This window comes from Centroberyx affinis, unplaced genomic scaffold (assembly GCF_046629955.1).
Source record: "Centroberyx affinis isolate AG114_WGS23_722 - 3 ecotype Tasmania unplaced genomic scaffold, CSIRO-AGI_Caff_v1 ptg002767l_1, whole genome shotgun sequence".
Lineage (NCBI taxonomy): Eukaryota > Metazoa > Chordata > Actinopteri > Beryciformes > Berycidae > Centroberyx > Centroberyx affinis.
The window spans coordinates 138220-145000 of NW_027280927.1; the positions used below are offsets into that span (position 1 = coordinate 138220).

At 41.0% G+C, this 6781-nt stretch overlaps 1 protein-coding gene across 1 annotated transcript in view; it reads right to left on the reverse strand.

Moving 5' to 3' along the window:
- Nucleotides 1-6781, reverse strand: part of LOC139657863 (protein kinase C-binding protein NELL1-like) — a 183801-nt gene that overhangs the window by 132566 nt on the left and 44454 nt on the right. The window lies entirely within an intron of this gene.

Below are 6781 nucleotides of genomic sequence, written 5' to 3' on the forward strand. Positions count from 1 at the left end.
TAAAGGATAATGTTTTTGTTGTTGTTGTTGTTGGAACATACAGCAACAGATCTGAAAACCTCCATGTTCCCCCGAGTTGTTTTGTTTTCAATCTTTTCATTTTATTCTAAAAATACCATTGCCTATTATAGCAAGAATTTGTCATGATGATTCAAATGAGCATATCATTCCCACAACGAAAGAAAAACAAAACAAAACAAAAAAAGAAAACTGTCCATCAGGTAGAAACAGAAATGCTCCTCAATGGTCTCTGGTTTGTAATATAAAATATGGATGGGGGATAAAGGGAATATTAGATTTTTTTAATAATGATGATGGTGATGAGCAACTTGGGCCGAAGAAGTTTAAATTGTCAGCGTCTGAATTCTTTACTCTGTCCGAACTGATTATTGTTAAGCAGTTGCCTCGTCTGCTTCTACTTCACTTAGTCATTTCCTATGTTTCCCAGAATGCCTTCTGACAACCCCCAGAGAACAGGTGTGAACTTGTTGCATTGAGCTGTGAGTTATACATGTAGGTGGAGAGAGAGACAGTGATAGCAAAAGCCTAGTAAGAACAAGAGAGTGAGAGTTGATCCTCTTGCTAAAAACCCAGCCTGTCTCTCTGCTGCATTGCATTCCGGTCTCTCTCCTGCTCCTGCGGGTAGAGAAACTGGTCTCTCTCCTCTTCTACGATGGATCTCTCCCTGTATGATTGTTGAACGTCTCTCGGTGCAAAATGGCGGCTCTAGAAAGAAGCCCTCGCTCTCTGATTCTGAGGGACTGAGGTTTTACATCCTGAAACATTTTCTCATATCAAACTCCTTTGTAGCTGCTGGAAATATCTGGAGGTGACCGGTCACCTCGTCTACGATTGGCCGGTTTTCCACGGGAAGAAGAAAAAAACACCAAACAACTAAATGGACCCAGAAATACAAGGTACATCACCAATAGCTGGTTTTGTGTTTTGTGGTGGATTTTTCCTCGATTTCCTTGTTTTCCTTGGGGCTCTAACCTTTTTTGACATAATATGTACATTGCTGAACATGCAGAGAAGTTATTTATCTTCGCCGTCTTTGCAGCCGCCTCCTTTTTCTTCTGCTAAATGTTGTTGTCAGGTGTGTTAGGTAACATTATCCTCCCTGCTGTTGCCACTGCAGTGTCTTGGCTTCCTAACCCTCGCGTAGTGTGCAGCGAACGCCGCAGTCGTTTGCCGGATAAACGAGCCGAGGAAGTCCCATGACACGAGTTAACCGAACTCTCACACTAAGCACAGCAGAGAGTCTGACCCTGATCTTCACCAGTCATTTTGCAGACTCACCTTACCTTGTCGACCCGTTCAAATCCACCTGTGTATTTCAGGGTTCGCTAGACCGGGTTTGAAAGGGGGGGGGCATCGGTACAGCAAGGACCAGAGAAACTCTACATGGTGAGAGAGCATCTCCAGCTCCAGCCTCTCACATTTACAAATGCTTAAAAGCCACATTTAATGAGCCTTGAAATCAATAAAGTGCTGTTAAGTGCACAAATCTAATAGCTCTAAATTTCAAGGCTAATGGGACTGCCGATCTGCCGGTGCTTTGTATGAAGAAATCAGTGCTGACATTTAGGACGAATGAGACGATCAGATTAGCAGGGAGTTTGAGGTTTTGGGGGGGGGGGGGGGGGTTTGTTGCTTTTAATTGTCAAGATTCTTGCAGATTCCTTGCGCAAAGTTGCAATCAAAGCCAAATTTACTTGACTGTGCTGTGAGAAAACATCTGGGGAAACTAATCTGTTGGATTTCCACTCTGATTTTGACTCCTAAATTTGTGTGGGATGACTTCATTGGCATTAAATCTTCACAAAACCTTGTGGGCTTGTTTTTTTTTTCCCACCACTGAAACTCTGTGCATAATCACTATGCAAATCAAAGAGAATCCGGCAACTGCCTTTCAATTGCTACATTTCCATTCAGGTTTTGTGCAAATTCTATGCAAACTTTTGAAAAGTCGACAATCTTAAAATCTGGTGCGTTCCCAACGGCTTTTAAGCGAATAAGTAGGTTTGTGTGTGTGTGGAGTGAGACAAGATCACAATGAGTTTTCCAAGAGTTACTTGTCATAGGAGAAGTAATAATTATTCTGTCATGTAATCTGCTGGTGGCTGTATATCTTTCTTCCCGGCGGTGTCGACTAAATATTATAGCCTATTCAACGATGGTCGCCATATATCTGGGAAAAGAGATGCACAAAACAGTTCTGGGAGGCAAAGACATTTTACAGACTGAGAGCCTTTGGGTGCAACATTTTAGGATCCAGAACAACGTTTGATCTGATGCAGGATTATCGGGCCGGTTCTGCCAGAGGAATGCATCGCGGCAGACTGGACAAGCTGCCAGCTGTGCAGAATACAGGGTTAAGGTAACTCTGCATCATTATTAATTTGCAAAATACGTTGTTTTTTGAATAACCTCTTTATCGAAATCCACCTCAAGCGAACATAAAAACTTTTTTGCGATATTTGGGGATTTTTTTTTCCAAATTTGGTGTTTCCATTCATCTTATTCCCATTGGAAGCTTCAATTTTCGCATAAAATAGCTTGATGGAAACGCCACTTTTGTCACCACTCCAAATCCCATCCTGATAAATCTTATCTTAATCTGATTTTATCACTATGGAATTAAGGATGAGAAACATGCACACACTGTATGCCACTGAAAAGTCAACACCAAATTAAAGTGAATAGCATCTGATTTAATGGGTTTTCATTTCAGGCCTTTAAGGCAATGAAAACTAGAGCATCTGAAAGGCTGAGTAGACTTTTGATTTCCACTGAACAGATTATCACTCTCCATAGATTATGTAGGGAATAAAACCCAACAAGATGTATGCTATTAAACGATTTGAGTGGATGATGCAGAGGCTGATGCCCCTCTGATGCAAAGCCAAATACGTTGTGGCCGTCGCCAAATTGAACCGACACTGCAGATTAAATAATAATAATAATATTCCTCGCTACGTGATATGCACTGGAAAAGTTACTTTTTCCACACATACATTTAGGCCATACTAGGCTTGGGTCGATATTCGATAACATCAAATATCGCAATATTTTTTGAATATCGCAATATTTTCCACGGTATTGAATACCCCAACACCCCATGTGACATCATGGGAATACTATGAATAATCCGCTAGTGGTATAGGATAACCCTAACCCTAAAAAACAAAAATAATCATAGTTGTAGTGAAAAATTTGTCACTTACTTCAAGTGGGTTCTTTTCCATAATCAGCCCATTTTCCTGGAAATGGCAGAAATTAGCAAATTATACCAAATGGTTTAATTTGGTATAATTTGCTCATTTGTGCCATTTCTAGACTATTATTATTAATAGCCTAAAAATTTGATGTAATTTAGAAGAAATAAAATAAATACAATACATTGCGATATTACATTTTGGATATCGTCCAAGCCTAGGGTAGTACAGCAGCAGATTTGAGCAGGTGTGACGGTTGTGGCTGCAGAGTGTGTGTGTGTGTGTGTGTGTGTGTTGGGGGGGTTAACAGCGTCCTCGTTACAGTGTCACATCAGGCTTCAGTGCTGTTATGAAACAACCGGTATCATGAGCAGTGATTGCCATTTTGAAGACAATTTGAAACCTCATTTTTCAAGGCCGGTGGGGTCAGCCGTCCAGGATGTGTCTGGGTGATGTAGACGGGTTCAGGTCTGATGTAGACGGGTTCAGGCCTGATGTAGACGGGTTCAGGTCTGTGTGGCGAGGCGGTCTCCCTCCTGACCAATCTGTTTGTCCCAATTCAGCCAAACAGGGAGCAGACTCTGTGAACCCAGTGACAGCCCAATCCCACCCGCCCCACTTTCCTCTACAGAGGCACTGAGCTTAAAAAGCACTGAGGAGAGTTACATCAGATCTCTATTGGTACATGAATACCTTACATGCACACTAATAACTCGATCTTAACCTGATTAATCTGATTATTATCTGATTATTTATCTGATTATCTTAATCTGTGTAAGGTCATAATCACAGTCAGCAGAACCCAGTTAGCACATCTAGATTTCTGCTCAGTCTTCCCACTGAGCACGTTTCCATGCTCACTAATAACCCAATCATTTAGAATAATCAGGTTACGGCAATAATTCGATTTGATGCGTTTACATGCTCTCTAGTAATGTGATAAAAGGGAAAGCCCCCGTTTACATGATTCAGTCACAGATGGATTTCTCTCCTTAAGGATGTGATGTAAAACTCAAACTTCCATCTGGTCTCAGTACTTTGCACTGCTTACAGTTGCAAAACAGTGTAACAAACACTCTACACACTCTCCATGCTGTTAGACGTTTACTGCTTCCGGGACATTGTTCTCTGTCCGGTTACATTTGCACTCATGTCCAGATGTAAAAAACTGAAAGAACTCAGACTAAGGGTAAACATGTGTCAAATAATTCTATTAATTGGGTTTCTCACAATACAATAACGGCCTTTATCCAATTAAGAAAATCACACTTTACTGTTTACATGACCTCTTGAGTAATCAGGGAATTGCCATAGACCATGATCGGTTTATTAGTGTGCATGACGCGCTCACTTATTGGCAGAGTTGGGATGTAACAAAATAAAAATACTTCATTACTGTACTTAAGTAAGATTTTGAAGTATCTGTACTTTACTCAAGTTTTTCTTTCACTGAAGCCTTTTTACTTTTACTCACTACATTTCAAAAGAAAAATCTGTACTTTCTACTCACTACAGTTTCAAAACAGACTCGTTACTCTCGGGAAATCATCAACTGATTTTCTAAAAAAAAAAAAAAAAGAATATTTTCAGCATCAGAAGGCTTCCATCCCGGAAGCAGCTGATCAAGAGCCAGATGTGATTGGCTGCTTGTTCAGCAAAGCGACACCAAAATTGAGGTAAAGGGAGAGAGAGAGAAGCAACAAGAGAGAGAGAATTAACGTTAGTGAATTCAGCCGCTAGGGTTCGGGTTTGTGATCTGAGCTGCAGACTCTTTCTCATCTGGGATTCAGAGGAACGCTCAACAGAAAACCAGTTTAGAACATTAGAAATGACTTTTTTAGAGAACGACTTTTACTTTTATACTTTAAGTAAATTTAAGTCCATGTACTTTTATACTTTGACTTGAGTAAAGGATTTGAAATGGTACTTCAACTTCTACCAGAGTATATTTTTAAGTATTTGCACTTTTACTCGAGTAGGGAATTTGTGTACTTCTACCACCTCTGTTTATTGATCCGTGTAAATGCCTTAGTCAGATTTAGTTTGTTTTTGCTTGTGTGTCAAAGGCCACCAGACGCAGTAACTTGGATATTGTATTTCCAAAGGAAACAGCATGGCTCAGTGCAGCGGAGTGGCGAGCATTAATGAATCCATCTAAACCGGCTATTAGAGAAATCACGTACTTTGAGCCATGTAAACGCTGTGATCAAAATATTGCTGTAAGCTGATTACTCCAGTAATCGAGGTATGGCTGTGAATGTAAATTTGCTCATTTATTCAGCTATTGATTATACTGTATGTTGGTTTATTTCTTAAATTGAATGATCTTGCTAGTGCATTAATTTAGATTAATTTGTACATCATGCAGTTTCAGCTAAGCAATTTGATGTATTCCGACCTGGCTGATAACTCCCGTGAAGCTAAAAATGCTTTATTGGTTGTTATGCCAACACATATGGCAACCACAGAGCTAATTCGTGATTTTCTCTTGTTTTCTTTGTTTACTTTGAAGAATGCCTCATACCTGGCTGAGTCCCTCGCATTATCACTCTAATGGTGACCATACGGCTGCCTGAGAGCAGTATATTTATACTTTATAGGGAATTAATTTAAAGGGTAAATAAGTAAGGTTTTTAATAGCCCATAATATACAGTATTTGCAGAGGGTTGACAGGGTTGATGATCAATACCAATGACTCAATGATTACTTGGCCAGCTGCTGAGATTTCTGCCTTTCAAAGCTGTTCTGTCTTGGAACAAAAGCTCCCCGCCCACTGGAGTTTCAAGACACTTTGTTTGATTTTGTGTCCATTACTGGCCACCGTAGTTCAAGGGTGGGTGTGTGTTTGTGGGGGGTGGGGGGTGGGGGGGGGGGGGGTCATTCTATCAGTTCCTACTGGTCCAATATACAGTAAGTCATAGATTACTTAATATCACTTTAATAGACAGCCCTTCAGCCAATCAGAGTATTGTTCCAGGCCTTTATATAAAAATACATTTTGAAATTATGAGCAAGAAGCACATTTCTTTCTCTTTTTTTGTAACTTCAGTATTAGTTTGCCAATTACTTGCATCTAAAATAGACATTACTCAACCTCCAACAAAGTGCCAATCTAATCTCTTAACCTCTTGCGATTTATTAGTCCAAAATATGACATTAAAGAGCATTGCAGAGCATCATTAACTCAACTCTTACTCCCACAAAGAGCTGACCATAGCAACAAGTGCTGATTCCCTTTAAATCAGTTTAGTTTTTTTTTCTGCTTTTCCCTTCTAACACTCCAGTGTGACGCTCACCTCTATCTCGACTACAACCGCGGGCTGAAAGATAGCCGCTGCGGTGGTAATTAATCGACGCGCGAAAGGCCCTGAAACGCTGATGGGAATAGCCACAGAGTGTGTGGTGTGTGGTGTGTGTGTGTGTGTGTGTATGTGTGTGTGTGTGTGTGTGTGTGTGTGTGTGAGCGGGATCGATACCGCGCGCTTCCTCCCCCCCCCCCGTACATCACGCGGCTTCTGGACCGCGAGACGTCCTCCGTCCTGCCGGGGGCCCCGCGCGCGCG